The sequence below is a fragment of the Canis lupus genome, chromosome 1 (genome assembly GCF_048164855.1).
Source record: "Canis lupus baileyi chromosome 1, mCanLup2.hap1, whole genome shotgun sequence".
NCBI classification, from domain to species: Eukaryota; Metazoa; Chordata; class Mammalia; order Carnivora; family Canidae; genus Canis; species Canis lupus.
Window position 1 is genome coordinate 112,393,367 of NC_132838.1, and position 19,709 is coordinate 112,413,075.

Here is a 19,709-nt window from a genome sequence, read left to right on the forward strand (position 1 = left end):
TTAGCTACACATGTATCACTTGAATGGTCATGCTGCTTTCCCCTCAACCACCTACCTCAGACCTACCATGGGGCTCTGATGGAGCAGGGTTGGGAAGAGGACTCAAAAGCAAGGAAAATTGGGGCCTTCCATGAGGAGCAGGGTGGACCTCAGTCAGGTACTATAGCGGAGGGCTGATGGAAGCATCCAAGTCCTATGTGCCTGAAATCTCAGAAAAGAGAGAAGCTTTACATGAGAAGCATTTGGGAGATGAAAGGGTATCAAAGGTAAGTATCATTTTAAAAGTGTGCCCCATGTTAATTCAATTCCAGGAAAGGTAGATCAAACTATTTTCCTTTCTCTGAATATTTCTAAAATTCAGGACCTAAGTATATTAGTCAAGGTTCTCCAGAAAAACAGAACCAATAGGATGGATATATATTGAGATACAGAGATTAGATAGACAGACAGACAGATACAAAAAAAGAGATTTATAAAGAATTGGCTCACTTGATTAAAGAGGCTGACAAGTCCCAAGATCTTCCGGGTAAGTCAGGAAGCTAGAGACCAAGGGAGCCAAAGGTGTAGTTCTAGTCCAAAAGCCGGCAGGCTCCAAACCAGGAAGAGCCAATGTTTCAGTTCAAGTCTGAAGGCAGAAAAAAGCTGATGTCCCAGACAGCCAGGAGGAATTCTTTCGTACTCAGAGGAAGGTCAACCTTTTTGTTCTATTCGAGCCATCAACTAATTGGATGAGGTCTACCCACATTGGGGAGGGCAATTTGCTTTACTCAGTTTACCAATTTAAATGTTAATCTCATACAAAAACCTTCAGAATAATGTTTAACCAATATCTGAGCACCCCACGGCCCAGTCAAGTTGACATGTAAAATTAACCACCACATTACACCAGTAATATAGTTCTGTCACATGGTTCATTCAACATTTACAAGGTCCTGTGCTATGAAATACATAAAATTAGATCCTTTCCTCCTAGGGGGAATAAGAATGATAACTCATATATAATTCTAGTAATAGCATTAAGTACTATGAGGGGGTCTAAAAGCTGAGATGTTCAGGGTAGCAAGACTATTTCTTCCACAGGGTTTCAGCGAAAGAGGGTAGCATTTCAGCAGGGAACTGAAGGATGATGGTAATGGCATAAAGGAGGAGGCATTCCTAATGAAGAAAAGAAACCGAAAGACAAAGAATCAGGAAAACATGGTGAGTCATCTAGTCTAACTGTAGTTTAAAATATGTGAGGAGAGGGGCGCTTGAGTGGCTCAGTTGGTTAAGCCTCTGCCTTCAGCTCAGGTCATTATTCTGGGGTCCTGGGATTGAGCCCCACACTGGGCTTGCTGCTCATTGGAGAGCCTGCTTCTCCCTCTGCCCCGCTGGTGTTTGTTCTCTCTCTCTCTCTCTCTCTCTCAAATGAATAAGTAAAATCTTAAAAAAATAATAAAATATATAAGGAAAAACAAAAGCAATTTGTATAATGGTAGGTGGTAAAGGAAACCTAGAGGTTCCCAATCACCCAATAGGACTTTCTAAGAACCTACAGCTTTTGGCCTAGAACCTAGAACCATTCTGAATTGTTTCAGTTCAGCTTTTAAATAGTTGTGAGAAGTAACTTACTTCCCATGCTGCTAACTTCTCCCATCTCTTAGAGTTCCTCTCCTCCAGGCCTCGGTATGCCTAGTTACCCACTACACTACAAATTTAAAAGGCTTTTGAGGGGGTCAGCAAGCAGGGTGCTGCCAGTGTGGAAGGGGAGTAGGGCCATGGAGAAGCTGTCCTGAGGGCCCAGGACAACTGACCTCACAGGTCCTGGATGCCTCATTCCTTAGTGTCAATACCAGGTAGAAGTAATTTGTCTTCTGCTTCGTGTCTGGCATTTTCTTCTCTATCCTTAGAACTGGATTTCTGTGAGGGGCACCTGGGTGGCTCAGTTGGTTGGGTGTCTGCCTTTGGCTCAGGTCATGATCCTGGGATCCTGGGATTGAGCCCCACTTTGGGCTCCCCGCTCAGTGGGGAGCCTGCTTCTCCCTCTCCCTCTGCCCAGCTGGTGTTCTCCTTCTCTCTCAAATGAACAAATAAAATCTTAAAAAAAAAAAAAAAGAACTGGATTTCTGTGGCTTCCTGGTGGCCTAAAGCTTTCTGCAGCATTTTATACCCTTGGAAATACTGCTGCATTAGCCAGGGCATGCTTTTTAATGGGACCCAGGAAGCAACTCAAGAAAATGTTTGAAACAACAAGATTGCTTGCAACAATTATGCTTTTGTGTTCCATATTTATCTTGTATGCTGCTCTCTGTGTCATAAGAGGAGACTGGCCCTATTCTGCATATTGCAGTTCTTGTCAATAACCTGGTATAGTCATATAGTCATACAACCCATATGCAACCCATATGGTTGAGTTCTGTCTTGCCATTTCTAGTCCTCTAAAAATCTTTAAACGTGAACATTAAAATACCAAAAACCTTTAGTACATGTACATTAAAATATGATATAAAAGGCAAAATAAATAAATATAAATAAAAGGCTTTTGAGGAGGAATAAGCACCTAATCAACATTTACAATATATTTCATGAAACATATTTAAAGTACCAAAAAATGAATTTCAAAATCACGGAACAAATGTCTACCATCACCCACAATATATCATGCACTGTGGTAAGTCTTAGTAATATAAAAATTAATAAAAATATGCTTAGGTGCCAGTCTCGAGTTGCTTCCTGTCCCTCAGTCACAACACTTGTCATTCTACTCTGTTAACTGCCTGTTTATCTGATTCTCTTATGAGACCATGAGCTCCTTAAGGACCACTAAAACCTTTAGTTTTTATTTCCAGTATATGCCCAATATAATGCTTACTATTTAGTAGGCATTCAGGAAACTAAATACTTATTAAGAGATTGATTGAATGAATGAATGAAAAATATCAAGCATTTATGAGAATCTGTGTATGAGGCACATGGAAAAGCCTCAGATTTAATGAATATTTATTAGGTACCTATAATGTCAGTAGTTCTTGGCAGTTACTTTAAAAGTCAGAAGCAGAAGTGTTCTATAGTTTTTAGGGTATAGATCCTTTACCTCTTTGGTTAGGTTTATTCCTAGGTATCTTATGCTTATTCCATGCTCATGAGTTGGAAGAATTAATATTGTGAAATTGTCTGTGCTACCCAGGGCAATTTACACATTTAATGCAATCCGTATCAAAATACCATGGACTTTCTTCAGAGAGTTGGAACAAATCATCTTAAGATTTGTGTAGAATCAGAAAAGACCCTGAATAGTCAGGGGAATATTAAAAAAGAAAACCAGAGCCAGGGGCATCACAATGCCAGATTTCAGGTTGTACTACAAAGCTGTGATCATCAAGACAGTGTGGCCTGGCACAAAAACAGACACATAGATCAATGGAACAGAACAGAGAATCCAGAAATGACCCTCAACTCTATGGTCAATTAATATTCGACAAAGCAGGAAAGACTATCCACTGGAAAAAGGACAGTCTCTTCAATAAATGGTGCTGGGAAAATTGGACAGCCACATGCAGAAGAATGAAACTAGACCATTCTCTTACACCATACACAAAGATAAACTCAAAATGGATGAAAGATCTAAATGTAAAACAAGAATCCATCAAAATCCTAGAGGAGAACACAGGCGACACCCTTTTTGAACTTGCCACAGCAACTTCTTGCAAGATACATCTATGAAGGCAAGGGAAACAAAAGCAAAAATGAATTATTGGGACTTCATCAAGATAAAATCTTCTGCACAGCAAAAGAAACAGTCAACAAAACTAAAAGACAACCTACAGAATGGGAGAAGATACCTGCAAATGACGTATCAGATAAAGGGCTAGTATCCAAGATCTATAAAGAACTTATTAAATTCAACAGCAAAGAAACAAACAATCCAATCATTAAATGGGCAAAAGACATGAACAGAAATTCCACAGAAGAAGACATAGACATGGCCAACAAGCACATGAGAAAATGCTCCACATCATGTGCCATCAGGGAAACACAAATCAAAACCACAATGAGATACCACCTCACACCAGTGAGAATGGGGAAAATTAACAAGACAGGAAACAAATGTTGGCCAGGATATGGAGAAAGGCCCTCTTGCAGTGTTGGTGGGAATGTGAACAGCCACTCTGGAAAACTGTGTGGAGGTTCCTCAAAGAGCTAAAAATAGAACTGCCCTATGACCCAGCAATTGCACTGCTGGGGATTTACCCCAAAGATACTGATGCAGTGAAATGCCGGAACACCTGTGCCCCAATGTTCATAGCAGCAATGTCCACAATAGCCAAACTGTGGAAGGAGCCTCAGTGTCCATCAAAAGATGGATAAAGAAGATGTGGTTTATGTATACAATGGAATATTACTCAGCCATTAGAAATGACAAATACCCACCATTTGCTTCAATGTGGATGGAACTGGAGGGTATTATGCTGAGTGAAGTACGTCAATCGGAGAAGGACAAACAGTGTATGTTCTCATTCATTTGGGGAATATAAATAATAGTGAAAGGGAATAAAGGGGAAAGGAGGGAAAATGAGTGGGAAATATCAGTGAGGATGACAGAACATGAGAGACTCCTAACTCTGGGAAATGAACAAGGGGGTAGTAGAAAGGGAGGTGGGCAGGCTTTGGGGTGACTGGGTGACAGGCACTGAGGGGGGCACTTGGAGGGATGAGCACTGGGTGATATGCTATATGTTGGCAAATTGAAAAGAAAGAAAGAAAGAAAGAAAGAAAGAAAGAAAGAAAGAAAGAAAGAAAGAAAGAAAGAAAGAAAGAAAGAAAGAGAGAAAGAAAGAAAAAGGAAGGAAGAAAGGAAGGAAGGAAGGAAGGAAGGAAGGAAGGAAGGAAGGAAGGAAGGAAGGAAGGAAGGAAAGAAGGAAAAGAGAAAGAAAAAAAGAGAAGTAAAGACACAGCTTCCAACCTTAAGTTGCTTTCAGAGGACTGAGGGAAGTTAAATATATACTCAGTCAGATAAAAAATAGGTCATAATGACAATACAATCATGCTATTAAAGTTATCAAAAGGGCAACGGGAAGGCCATGGCCACAACCACATTGTTTTCCAGAGCTGTTCTTACAATCACCCTAGTTATTCTGGCTAGGTAAGAACAAACCTTTTCTACTTAATTCAGCCAAGACTAATTTTTCAGTAGGAACTATGAACAGAAACAAGAAAAGAAAAAATACAAAAAAAAAAAAAATTTTTTTTTCCAAAGAAAAACATTTCCAGCCAAGGATAGCCAGAGCCTAACCAGGGAATTCTCACTGGATACCACATGCCAAAGTCTGAACTTCCTAGATTAACAGATCCAGTTCCTCAGGCCCCTGCGCCAAGGATTTGACCTGACTTTGTTTTCACTCCCTTTTAGGAAAACCTGGGTGGCTCTGTGTGTAAACTGGCAGGTCCAGATGGGGTGGGGGTGGGGGAGTGGTTTACTTCTCTTTCTGCCCTCTAAGTATCTCTCTTGAGCTTTAATCTGGACTGAGCTTACTGGCAGCCAACTCTTTTGTCCTACCTACAGACCACTCTAATTTTGAAACCCTGGAATTTCTTCTAAAATTTTGCCTGAAACTCACCTTTCTCTGTCTTTTTTAAAGAACCTGTTTGGGGTAGGGGGAGCCTGGGTGGCTCAGTCGGTTGAGCATCTAACTCTTTTGGTTTGGGCTCAGGTCATAATCTCAGGGTGGGGGGATCAAGCCCTGCATTGGGCTCTGCACTCTGTGTGGAGTCTGCTTCTCTCCCTCTGCTCCAACCCCCCACTTGCTCATCATGTGCACACACTCAGTTTCTCTCTCTCTCTCAAATAAATAAATAAATAAATCTTTTAAAAAATCCTATCTGGAATATCTGCCTTTGCCTGAACTTTGTCAAGGATGGATGGTTCTATCCTTTAGGGGTATCCAACTGGTTTCCTCTCCTTCCTCTAAACTTACGCTGCTTGGTCTCCTCTCAGATACTTTCTTCGAATGCCACTCTGTCATCCTCCCAAACTTTGCACATGTATACAGTTCACTTGTTTAGGAAGCCTTCTCTGAGCAGCCTAGTCCAGGGAAGCTCTCCTACATCTGAACCCCAAAAATTCTCATGTCTGTTATACTTGGGGCCCTGTGTTACATTATATGCTGCCCCTATGACATTGTGATTTATGTTTACTTGTCTCATTACCGCTGACCCCGCCCAGACTATAACTTCCTTAAAGGCAAAAAACCGTATGTTATATTCCCCCACCCCTCAACTTCACCCAACCATGACTGAGAGCAGTTACTGAGCACCTACAGTATGTGAATTGTTGTTCTGGTGCTTTATGTATGTTATTTCCCTTGATCCTCACAATTTTCTCACAAATGAGAAAATTGAGAGTCAGAGAACATGAATAAAAGGCCAAGGCCACCCAGTTAAAAAGTGGCAAAGCCATGAAGGAAATCCAAAGCCTTGTGGCCTCTAAACCCCGCTGGCACCTCAAGTGGAGTAGGTGTGCCGGAACCGTTCATTGCTGACCAAGCCGTTCCCAGGGCCAGGTGGAGAGCCAAGGTACACAACACCAGGTAGCAGAGCCAGCTTGATACCGCCCTCCTCTGAAGCCCACATATGGGTCTCTCTGGCTTCCAGGCACAACCCCTTCCCCTGTGCCAATTTAGGCAGTAGCCTCACTCTGTTCCACAGGTGGCTTATTTGGAAAACCTGGGTGGCTCTGTGTGTAAACTGGCAGGTCCAGTTTACACACATTAAACGCATTAGATGTCAGGAAGTGAGAGGTCAAACTCCTCTGAAGCAGAATCAGAGAAGTGATTCTCGAGCATTGGCTTGCAGGGAGGGAGCCCCTCCCTATGGCCACCCAGTTTCAGCTTCTGTGTTTTCCTTTCGGGGCCTGTTGGGCAACTTTAGGATTACAAGGACAAGACTTTTGCCAATAAGCCCTATCTAAAAGAGACAGATTGGTAGGAGCCCTGACACTGTGTAAACTCCATGTCAGCAGGAGGACTCCTGTGCCTCCCTTTTGACCCGGACTCAGGGCCACATCTTCCAGCTGCCCATGTGTTAGCAGGCTCCTCCACTCTGGTAGAAAGAGGTACCATTTACGGAGCACCTAGTATGCGCCAAGCACTATACCCAGTGCTTTAAATGTTGGTCTCTATGAATTCTTGTTAACATACTAGGAATAAAAGGTCTAGTACAGTAGTTAGGGACACAAACTCTGGGGTCAAACTGCCCAAGTTCAGAATCTCAGCTCCACCACTTACACATTGCATTAACTTGGTCCTGCTACTTAACTTCTCTGTGCCTTCATTTCTTCATCTGAAAAATAGCAATTACATTAGCACTTAATTCCTAGAAATGTATGAGGATTAATTGAATTAATAAATAGGCACTCAATGCATATTTCTCTTATAGTAAGTATTACGTAGGTATCATCTCCATTTGAAAGGAGTGTAGCAACTGGGTATTAAGAGAGCTTAAAAATAAAAAAATAAATAAATAAAAATAAAGGGGATCCCTGGGTGGCGCAGCGGTTTAGCGCCTGCCTTTGGCCCAGGGCGCGATCCTGGAGACCCGGGGTCGAATTCCACGTCGGGCTCCCGGTGCATGGAGCCTGCTTCTCCCTCTGCCTATGTCTCTGCCTCTCTCTCTCTTTCTGTGTGACTATCATAAATTAAAAAAAAAAAAAAGAGAGAGAGAGAGAGAGAGAGAGCTTAAGCTACGTGCCAAGGTCACACAGTTAATAAAGAACAAAGTGTGAACTTAAATCCAGGTCTGGTCTACCTGACTCTAAAGGCACATGGACATCTAAGAAATCCCAGCACTTGAAGTCTTGCATAGGGAACAACTGGGCTGGCGTAAGAGCTACAAAAGGACCCCCGCTGGAATGAAGCTCCCGGCGTCAACCTGGAGAAGTAAAAATGTGCAGGCCCAGAGCTGATCACAAGAATGTAGAGTAAAAATTTTCACTCACCCTACCCCAAGTAATTTTACACCAGTGACCTCAAGCTGAAATGAGTTTCAAAGGCAATACTGGTCTTCCTCTTCCCCCGAGCAGCCTAAGGTGACCTCCGGAGATGGTTGGCTACTCGCTGGACCCAGAAAACCCTACAAAATCATGCAAGTCGAGAGGTTCAAATCTTCGTGTTCACTTTAAGAACACACGTGAAACTACCCAAGCCATCAAGGGTATGCATATTCAAAAAGCCACCAAGTATCTGAAAGATGTCACTTTGCAGAAGCAGTATGTGCCATTCCGTCGCTACAATGGTGGAGTTGGTAGGTGTGCACAGGCCAAACAGTGGGGCTGGACACAGGGTCGGTGGCCCAAGAAGAGTGCTGAATTTTTACTGCACATGCTTAAAAATGCGGAAAGTAATGCTGAACTTAAGGGTTTAGATGTAGATTCTCTGGTCATTGAGCACATCCAGGTGAATAAAGCCCCCAAGATGTGATATAGAATCTACAGGGCTCATGGCCAGATTAATCCATACATGAGCTCTCTCTGCCACATTGAGATGATTCTTACTGAAAAAGAGCAGATTGTTCCTAAACCAGAAGAAGAGGTTGCACAGAAGAAAAAGATATCCCAGAAGAAACTGAAGAAACAAAAACTTATGGCCCGGGAATAAATTCTGCATAGAATAAATGCAAAAAAAAAAAAAAAAAAAGGCAATACTGAAAAGGAAAAGAAGTCACAAAAGGACATCACGAAGTCTTAGCGAAATGTTTTCCATAGGGAGGGGAAGTACTACCCCAGTCAGAAGAAGTTTTGGCACCAGTCAGTCTGAGCATTTTTAGTGCATTAGCTACTGTCAATCTCTAGGTCTGAATGGAGTGAAGTAACTGTAATTCCCTAAAGATAATTCTGCAAGGCCTCAAATTGCCCTCCCTTCTCACTACTGATGTTCTTTTTTCTTTTTTTAAGATTTATTTATTTGAGAGAGAGAAAGAGTGGGAGGGGCAGAGGGAGAAGGAGAGAGGGAAAATTTTAAGCAGTCTCTATGCTGAATGCAGAGCTGACACAGGGTTCTATCTCAACCCTGAGATCACAACCTGAGCTGAAACCAAGAGTGGGAAGCTTAATCGACTGAGCCACCCAGGCGCCGCTCACTGCTGATGTTCGCTGCTCACTGCTGATGTTCTTAAGAGTAGCTAACCAATCTTGCTTCCAAGGCCTCACAGAACAGGCACTCACTGTCCATCTCTGGGATTGCTTGAGGGCATGTTCTTGAGTCGTGAGGAGCTGAGAGACAAGGTGAGGGACAACTGGAGCTGCCATTCCCACCATCTTACCTATTGCAACGTTTCTGAAGGAGCCTAGTTTCCTATCTCCCACAGTCACTGTGCTCCTGAAAAAGATAGACGGCACAGGAAGCTGGACTCCTGCCCCTTTCTCCTGCATCCGCCATTCTAGCATTGACCTCTCCTGTCTGGTCCTGAGAGCTCCCAAAGGCTTTCTGGTGCAAGAATCAGGTACTGAGGGAATTGGGCCCAGAAAGTCCTATCCAAGGAAAGGTCAACTATTAACAATTCAGGACAGGGGATCCCTGGGTGGCTCAGTGGTTTAGTGCCAGCCTTTGACCCAGGACGTGATCCTGGAGACCTGGGATCAAGTCCCACATCAGGCTCCCTGCATGGAGCCTGCTTCTCCCTCTGCCTGTGTGTCTGCCTCTCTCTCTGTGTGTTTCTCATGAATAAATAAAATCTTTTAAAAAAAAAAAAAAAAGGACAGGGAGCAAATTTCATTTATCTTTGAAAATTCAGCACCTGACAGTTGGAGTAGGTGACAGTATTAGTGAAATTAAATTATTCTTAAAGGTTGGAATTAGAAACAAGCCACAAACTTGACCTGTTTCCTGCTTGTCAACTTGTCTCTAATCATCCCAAAACAACATAATACCTCTGTCACCAAAGCTCTTCAGTCCTCTGGATCCTGCTCACAAATCCAAGGACAGAGAGAGTTAAATAATCAACATCTAATTTCTGAGAACCAGCCTCAACTGCTCAGGAAGGCCCGGTGTTTCATTCTCCACCTCTCCACACCCTCACACATTACATACCCGAGAATAAAACAATGTGAATTTCAGACCAGATTAAAGAAATTTCTAACACCTTTTTAATTAACTATCTGACAGCATGTTAGTAGTATTTTGCAAAAAAGAGCAGAAACAGAACAAACCAGCTCCTGAATCACTTCCTCTCAGCATCAACCAACCTAGACCCCACACTCTGAACCACAAGCACACTCAGGCACTTGTAACAGGCATGCACATTCTCAGCACCTGCACTAAACTAAATGACAGTGACACACAAGCCATCAGGATGCCACATGACTCAAATAAGTGTGCAGCGAGCCCCCAGACAATATTAAGAACATAACCCCATCACACTTCAACACAGATGAATGCTGGGAGCTAGAGCATGCACTCGTGTCTCTGTGCCTTGTATGTTCTGTTCGCTTCTGTGGAGAAAGAGGAAAACACGAAATGGAAGCCCTGATGGCTATGAAAAGAATTTCCTGCTATTTGTTTCAGGGAACCACAGGCAGGAAAGAGCCCGGAAAGTCATCCAAACATAACCCACTCCGGAAACTGAATGTGATGCTCAAGGTAAGGCTGTGAAGGAGGTGGAAGAACAGGAAAAGAAATAATATCAAACCAAAACATGAGTATTCTGTGCAATGGCAGAGAACTGCAACTAGGCCCTCCTTCCCCAGGGCCAATGGGGGCACCTGGCTCCAAAGACTCTCCCCACCACACCCACGGTGGACGTCTTCAGGCCACTGAAATAAACACAGAGCAGTGCAAGAAGAGACACCAATAGAATTGCCAACTTGCTCATTTGGGGAAAGGGAGGCACACGTGACAGAAACAGCATTCAAGGTTCTGCCTTTCTGCTACTAATCATAGAATCAGAGCTTGAGGGCAAGAAGGAACAGAAAACATTATCTCAAGGAAATTCAACTTCAGATAAGAAAACCCAAGTCCAGGGTAGGCTAGTGACTTTCTCAGGTAACACTCAGTTCACACACTACTAAGAACCAGCTCTCCTCACTCCCAGCCCCGGGCTCTCCCCCTACCTCTACAACTCCTGGAGGAGGAGGCTGCTGTGGGAATATCCCTCAAAGTGAACTGTATAAAACTCCCTTGTCCTCACTCAAGGTAGGGGTGTAACTGGATCGGCCCTCCAAATTCAGCAAGGGGTGAAATGAAGACTGTTATTTCCTCCCATTTATCTGCATTGCCTGGCTTGGAGCCCTTAGGGAGATTAACCCTCCATTTCAGAAAAGCCCACTGCCATGGGTGACAGGGTCTCTACCCCACATCCCAGGCTGTGGCTCCACTGTCCCCACTCTCACAGGGTGAAGCAGCTAAACTGCATGGAAAGCTCCACCTGCAATGCCATTGCCCCTCTCAGCATGGCCCCCACAGAGCCTGAACCCCTCCCTTGTTCCTCTGCCCTCCCCTAGTCTCTGTATCACCCAGATGGTAAGCTACGCCAGGGGACAGGGAGAGAAGTGAAACCCACCTTGAGTGGAAAGAGGCAAATGAAGGGTGAAAGGAAAATGTGAATAAAGGACGCTGCCTCCAAATGCCTCCCTATCATAAATGTCAGCATGATTTCATACATTCTCGGGAAGGAATGTACCCCTCCAACAGCCCAGAGGAAGAAAACAAGCGTAGACTGCATTGTTGATTCACAGAGGGACCAGACCCAAACTGTGGGTGACTAAAGAAGCCAAGATTCCACTGCCTTCCGGAACCCAGACATCCAGCCCCCTCTCAGTAGTCTCAACTATCCATGTTAGAGAAATTCTGCTTTTGGTTGCTGCAGGGTGAGACCTGTGGATCTCAATTTTTAACAAACATCCCAGATAATTCTGATACAAATAATCAAGACCATCTCAGAAAGTCCTACCTTCTCACTGCCCCACCTGACTCTGAGTAGCTAAGAGCACAGGTTGTGAAGTCCCCAGACCTGGCTTCAGACTCTGGCTCCTGTGCAAGAGCTGCAGAGAGCTGAGCAGATGACTGCAGTTGAGCCCCCGCATCTATAAAATGGGGTTCATAAAAGTACCCACCACATGTGTTTATGGGGAGCTCATGAGGTGATCTAGTTATTTACCATGTTTAGCACACTGCCTGGCAGGTAGTAAGTGCACAGTATTTGCTGGGTACTAGCTGTTCTACTAGTTGTCAGTTGTACTATAATTAGTAAGCACATCATGTTTTATATTGTAATATGTACATATAAAACTCATCACTCCCAAGAAACTGACAGGTCAAGTAACTTTTAAGCTAAGGATTTCTAGAGCAAGTTGCTTTGCTAGCTTAATCCTAAATTACCTCTGCCCTGTGCCCTGCTAATCTCACCACCCTTCTTCTGCCCCTGGATGCCAGGCTCTCAACGAAAGTTTAAATTTACATTGTGCTTTATTTTATGATGAATGTCAAGTGTTTTGTCAGTGTGTTCTGATTGCCTACTCTTTTCTATTAACTTTCTCCAAAGCCCTTGCTTGTCTTCCCTCCTTCCCCTCTCTTCCCTCATCGACCCACAGCCCCCATTTTCCAAATGATTTATAGACAGTTAATAAGTGATCCCTAGGCAAAGAATATCCATCTGGCTGAAACCCTGAAAAATCACTTTGATCAACAGAAAAGGTGGACAGAGAGTAGAGCTCAGGCCTGCACACCCATGGCCTTGTGCTGAGGGGACCAGGCCAAGCTGAGACAGGTTCTGGGCACACTCCCTCTTCTCCGTCGCTTCCTCCACCACTTCTTCACCCCAGCCTGGCCTCCTCATAGAGCTTCTCCCCACTGTCCATACAGTATTTCCACCAGGACAGTCCACAGGCATCTCATACAAACATACCCAAAGCTGCGTTTAGCATCTCAGTCCCAGGCCAACCTATCCCTCATCCTTACCTCAGGGCAAATGGCACCTGACCCACCCAGGAGCCCAAACCACACACAGCTCCAAGTCATCGTCAGCCCCCAACCCACCACCACCCACACTGGTCACTCACCAAGGCCTGCCAGTTCTTCAAATGGCTCTCCTGCCACTGCTCTCCCAGCTCAGATCTGACTCCCAGGCAGACTCCCCGCAGCTGCAACAAACCAGATGCCAGAGCGTATGTCCTGAAACACAATCTGACCAGGTCACTTCCCACTGAAAGCCTCTGGTAGTTAGTTCCCCACTCACAGGACTTCAAACTCCTTAGGCTGGTTGTCAAGACTTTCACAATTTGGGAGAGCCCTGTTCTTCTTGCTACCAAAGAGAGCCCCAAAATAAGACCAGGCCAAAAATATCCAGTACTCCACTCTAACCTAAGAGACCAGCCACCTAGGGAACATGTCATCTCTCACACAGACATCAGCCAAAATTATTTTATATAATGGTGGATCATTGGGCCCTGAAGGGATGATATGGACTTTAATGCGGAAGATAAGGGAAAAGCATAGCCAGGATGTTCAAGCCGCAGGGCCTGTGCTCTTGTAGCCAAAGCCCCTCATTGTGCACATGCCAAAACTAAGGGCTAGAGAAACAAATCTCCTAATTCAAGGACAGAGTTTTAGTCACCAGCACCAGGGCCGAGGTCCCCTGGCCCACAATTCTGCTTCTTCTACCAAGAGGCCTAGAAGACTCTCCCAAGAACAACCATGTGGGATTCCCATAACCTTCCTTTTTTCCTGGACATAACTCAGGACTCCCCAGCACACCCCATAAGCCTGCAGATTCTCAGATGACCTGGGAGGAACAGAACAGGAAGTCTCGAGCTTTGGCACCAGTTCAGAGTGGAACTCCTAAGGCCAAACACAAGGGCCTTTGACTCTAGGTGGAAAAAAAGGCCCATTGTCTTGGTGGGTGGAATCAAACCATAATAGGAGCAAGGAAACCAGTTTTGTGCCTAGAGATGGGGACTTGGCCCTCAAACATCAGGGTGGAGAGGGGCAAGGGAGAAAGGAACACATAACATACCTTAAGAAAACAGAGGCAACTGCAACAGTTCTTACTCATTCCTGGGTTTTGTTTTCTGTTGTGTGTTTATTTGTTTTCCCTCACAGAGAGTTCTGCATGCCCTCCGAGTCCCCCAGGATCTAGGAGGACCAGGAAAAGGTGTGGCTCCCTGGAGAGCAGAAGAATCAAGATGAAATTTCGATGACTCCATTATGAGACTGTTAGTGGAGAAAGGAGCCACTCTACCATTTCCTTAATTGCTGGTGAAACCTCCCCCCCCACCACACACACACACAAAAACAACTCAGAGCTCGCTACAGATCAACAAAGGCAACAAACTCTTCCTGCAAAATACCAGGGACATATATACAGGACAGGGGGATCCTGCCCACCCCAGTACTGCAAGAAACAGGAGGGAAAGAGTAGAAAAGCCAGAGCCTTAAACAACAAATATTTCTTTCTCTTCTTTTCTTTCTTTCTTTCTTTCTTTCTTTCTTTCTTTCTTTCTTTCTTTCTTTCTTTCTTTTTATCTATCTTTTTATTTGAGAGAAAACAAGCTGGGAGCGGAACAGAGGGAAAGGGACATGCAACTCCGCACTAAGCGTGGAGCCCAAGTTGGGGCTCAATCCCACAACCCCGAGATCACTATCTGAGCCAAAATCAAGCATCAGTCATTCAACCCACTGAGCCACTCACGCTCCCCTAAACAACAAATATTTCACGAGCACATTCTCCCTGGACACCAAGTCCAAAGCTACTTGATACAATTCCCAGTTGTGAGAGTGTCTTGGTTTGCCCTATAACAGGTCTCTGATCTTATTCCTTGGTGCCTAGAATCTCATTCCTTTGGGTTTGATCCACTGGGGTTATGGGCCATTTAGATTTAAGAACAAAGTCTACTGTTCCTAGGCCGCGAAGGGGGAGGAGGAGGGAATCTACTGTTTCTCCCTTCCTGCCCTTGCAACAGCTGTTCCTCTGCCTCTAACACCCTTCCTTCTCCTGCTCTTGCCCTCGGCAAACTCAAAGGGCATGCTCACTCAGCAATCTTGAAGGGGCTCCCGCAGGCAGATGAGAGCTTCCCTCTCCCTGCTCCCACAGAACATTAATTTCTTAGGGTTTTGGCCATATGGATATTCTTTACCGGGGGACAGGGGTGTCACATATAACTGCCTATTTAGTCTTCTGGAAAATGGGGGCTGTGAGTAGATGAGAGGAGAGGTGAGAAGGAAGGAAGGGCTTTGGAGAAAGTTAATAGAGAAGAGCAGGCAATCAGAACACACCCTATAAACCAAGCAGCCCTCACTAATCCATTCCGTGCCCAAGTGCTATCTATGTACAGAGGTGAGTCGGTTTCCTTTATTTTTTTTTAAGATTTTATTTATTTTTTAAATATTTTTATTAGAGTTCAATTTGCCAACATATAGCATAACACCCAGTGCTTATCCCACCAAGTACCCCCCTCAGTGCCCATCACCCAGTCACCCCAACCCCCCACCGACCTCCCTTTCCACAACCTTTTGTTCATTTCCCAGAGTTAGGTGTCTCTCATGTTTTGTCACCCTCACTGATATTTTCACTCATTTTCTCTTCTTTCCCCTTTATATTTTCACTCCTTTTATTTATTTATTCATGAGAGACACAGAGAGAAAGAGAGGCAGAGACACAGGCAGAGGGAGAAACAGGTTCCATGCAGGGACCCTGACGCAGGACTCGACCCCAGGACTCCAGGATCACGCCCTGGGCTGAAGAGAGATGCTCAACCGCTGAGCCACCCAGGTGTCCCATGAGTCAGTTTCCTATTCAATGAACGCTTTTCTCCCTTTTCTGCTCTTTCCACCTGCACAGCTCAGTGCTGGATCCTCTGGTTTGGCCCCAATCCCAGGTCTCTAGTATTAGTCTAAGAAGACAAACTCAGGAGGGGCTATTTATGACATTCTGGAGTAATGATACTTAATGTTTTTATTTTTGAAAATTAAGGTAAAGTATGAAAAAGAAAATACCTATCATCTACTCAATTTTCCACCTGTAATCTAGACCTAATCATTGTTTAATATTTGGCCATATTCTTTCCAGTCTTTTTCCAGGTGGCAGATTGTAACCATCCAGAATGCAAAGATCAAATACTTTCTTTTTCCAGTTCTTACACTTCTGGAGGTCAGAAGCCCAAAATGGGTCTCACTGGCATTAAATCCAGGTGTTGACAGGCTGATATTCCTTCTGGAGGTTCAGGAGGCAGATCTGCTTCTCCACCTGTCCCCATTTCTAGGGGAATGTGTCCCCATTTCCCACATTCCTTGGCTCCCAGCCCCTCTGCCTTCAAAGCCAGCAATGGCCAGTGGATGGCCTTGCTCAACCTCACTGCTATTCTCCAATCCTGGCTCTCCTGCTTCCCTCTCTCACTTACAAGGGCACTGTGACTGCACTGGGCCCTCTTGTATAATCCTGGATGCTCTTACCATCTCAAGATCCTTAACTTCATCACATCTGCGAAGTTTCTTTTGCCAAATTAAGTAACATCCACAGGGGTTAGGATGTAGACACTTGGGGGAAGCCATCACTCTAGGTACCACAGGTACCTTTTCTGAACTCTACAACAGAAATTTCATTAGCCTTCCTTCTCTTTTCTTCTGACACACAGGCAAGAGCACAAGCTTTGAGGTGAAACACCATATCTCTCTCACGTTAACTGGCTGGATGATCCTGGATCAATCACTTCACCTCCCTGCGCCTCTTTTTCTCTCATCTATAGCACAAGGTTAATGCTCACTGCATCAGGAAAAGACAGTGAAAGGATAAGGTAGGCTGTCTGAAGCATCACACACAGTGCCTGGAGTGCAATGTACCCTTGCTAACCATCCCTTCCACCCTTTCCCTCACTGCCCCCATTTCTTTCCCCCTTTTCTCTCCCCCTCCCACCCTCATTTCCCCCTTTGTCTCCTTTCTCATCATTTAGCAAAGAATGCCCTACTACCCACCTCTTGTGACTCTGCTTCAGTGTTTCTGGTATCTGATATCTATTCAAGGCAACCACTGTATTTATATGAAGAGGTCTGGGTTTTTTATTTATTTTTTTAATAATAAATTTATTTTTTATTGGTGTTCAATTTGCCAACATACGAATAACACCCAGTGCTCATCCTGTCAAGTGCCCCCCTCAGTGCAAGTCACCCATTCACCCCCATCCCCCGCCCTCCTCCTCTTCACCACCCCTAGTTCATTTCCCAGAGTTAGGAGTCTTTATGTTCTAGGTCTGGGTTTTTAAAAGTCCTTTTATGTTCACTTAAAACTTATATAGACTTCCTCATAACTTACAGGCGCCAGTCCCAATTCTGCGCTGTGAATCTATACATTCATTTCTTTATTTCATCCTTCTGTAGTCCTCTCTCTACTCCTTCTAAATAACAACAGTGCAGAGAGAGGAGCAGTGCCCAGACATCCCAAGGAACTCCTTTAGCAGGATGAATGCTGTTTGCAAAGATGTCCCCTAAAGCCCACTTCTAGGCTCAGCTTCCAGCAAGACCACTGAACTCTGGGACACATTTCCAGGCCCCGCCCCCAGGAACAATAACTGTGACAGAAGCCACACACTCTCTGGGAATCCTGCCATTGGATTATGACATTTTCCAGAATGTTGTTCATGAGTTACTGTGACCTAATCCTTCCACTCCTAGAAATTAACTTCTCCCTATCATTTTCATGTCCAGCTGGTCTGCCAGGACCCTGGCTTAAACGTACATCCCCACTCAGGTGACCAGCATCTCTGCCTATTGCCATTACTGTTAGAGCTCACATCCACTCAGCGCTCGCTATGTGCCAGGCACCATCCTAAAGGCTGTTATGTAGCTACAGCCTCCACAAAAAAAAAAAAAAAAAAAAAAAAAAAAAAAAATCCCATGAATATTATCATCCTTGTGTTAACAGATTAAAAAAACTGAGACAGAAAAGTTAAGTAATTTACCCAATATCCCACAACTCATAATCTAACTTCATCTCCCACCCAAATATTAATAATTTAATCTGGGAGGAGAACATCCTAAGATTTTGGAGATCTCCTAAATGAAATCTGTCTTTCAAAATGATTTTTGCTCCCCAACCACATTTGCAGGATTCAACAGTCAGCATTTCATTTTCCGTCTTGCCTTTCACACATGCACTTGTTTCCTCACACCACACTCACAATTGCACATCCCTCATAAAAGCTTGCCTTTATGAACCTCAATCTCTTTTAGGAAAAATCTCCTTTGGGAAGATCAAGTTCCTAGTCTCCATGAAGTCATTCTTACTGAACTGTCAACTATTTGCACAGCCATTCTCTGGCCACAAAAGAGGTATACTAGTGAAAGATGTAATGAGAAGCAGGAGGCTGGGAATGGTCATAAAGGGGCGGAGATTGCAAATGCAGAAACAGTCATAAAACACACCCAGGTTTGTGGCCTTTGTACAATGGCAGCCCCACCTGTCTCTTTCCATGCCTGTTGAATCTGACTTCCTTCTCAGCTTGCCCCTCCTGGGCTTGTCTTCTTAGACCAATACTAGAGACTTGGGCCTGGGGCCAAACTTGGGCACTGAGAGCTGTGCGGGTAGAGAGAACAGAAAAGGGAGGAAAGCATTCACCGCACAGGAGACCTGACTCACCTCTGTACATAGCACGGAATGGATTAGTAAGGGCTGCTTGGCAGGACTCATGGCTTAAGGACATTAGTAGGGAGTTGTACTTCCTCAATACTGTCTGAGAGCAAAGGGGAGGGTGTGGGAGGCATCACAGCGCTCTCCATTTAGAAACCCATTGTCCCTCCCTTCTCCCTCTTTTGAGTTACATTCTTCTACCCATAGGTCACTTATTCACTGAGTTGGGTTCCAGGAAAAAGTAATCTCAGTTGAATTTCTTAAAGCCCCAGCCACTCAATTCATCTCAGGAGTGTCTATCATTTTAGTGATGACCAGAAGCAATTATATTTTATTAAGGGACCAGCAGGTAATCTTGATGAGTGCCTTTGTTCCCACAATCCCTCTGAGGCTACAGAGGAAGAATGGAAGGAACCTCCTAGGTCCTGGGGAGCTTTATGTTTACACCTCACCTAATGCCCTTTGAAGCAAGTGCTATTATCCCTATTTTGCAAATGAGAAACCAAAACTCCAAGAAGTCTATTAACTTGTCTCCTGCAAGAACTTGTTAAAAAAATGGAACCAGGACTAAGATTCACATACTTCTGAATCTAAAGCTCATGTTTTCACTCCACAGCATCCTACCTGCCAGAATTCAAGGAAAGGAAAGATGACTGCTTCTAACAGAGGTACTCACAAAGGGCTTCAGTGAAGAGACAAGGTCTGAGATGGGCTTTAGAGTGAACAGTAATTCAGGAGGCTAGGCAGGAAGGCAGGGGCATTATAGGAATAAGGGAAAGAATTAAAATAAATTCTGACACAAGAAAGTAAACTGTTGGGGCGCCTCCGTAGCACAGTCAGTTAAATGTCTGATTCTTGGTTTCAGCTCTTCATGATCTCAGAATCATGAGATAGACCCCTGAGTCAGGTTCCGCACTCAGTGCAGTGTTTGTTTGTGTTTCTCTCTCCCTCTGCCACTCCCTACTATGCGCTCTTTCTCTCTCTCTCTCTCAAATGGATAAATAAATCTTTAAAAAAAAAGAAAAAAAAGAAGAAAGAAGAAAGAAAGAAAGAAAGAAAGAAAGAAAGAAAGAAAGAAAGAAAGAAAGAAAGAAAACAAAAACTGTAAGTTGAGCAAGGCAGCA

At 44.2% G+C, this 19,709-nt stretch overlaps 1 long non-coding RNA gene across 16 annotated transcripts in view; it reads right to left on the reverse strand.

Annotated features, from left to right (window-relative positions):
* LOC140604607 (uncharacterized) overlaps positions 1 to 19,709 on the reverse strand; it is a 110,713-nt gene that overhangs the window by 34,821 nt on the left and 56,183 nt on the right. For 11 of the 16 annotated variants that reach the window (XR_012007435.1, XR_012007442.1, XR_012007443.1 and 8 more), the window contains 5 exons: positions 13,981 to 14,128; positions 13,028 to 13,108; positions 7,263 to 7,317; positions 490 to 625; positions 67 to 201 (listed from right to left, as the gene is read on the reverse strand). This is a non-coding gene — a long non-coding RNA (uncharacterized lncRNA). Of the gene's footprint in view, positions 1 to 55; positions 209 to 489; positions 626 to 7,262; positions 7,318 to 13,027; positions 13,109 to 13,980; positions 14,129 to 19,709 lie in introns of all 16 variants that reach the window. The other 5 variants (XR_012007433.1, XR_012007422.1, XR_012007428.1 and 2 more) reach the window with 3 other exon arrangements.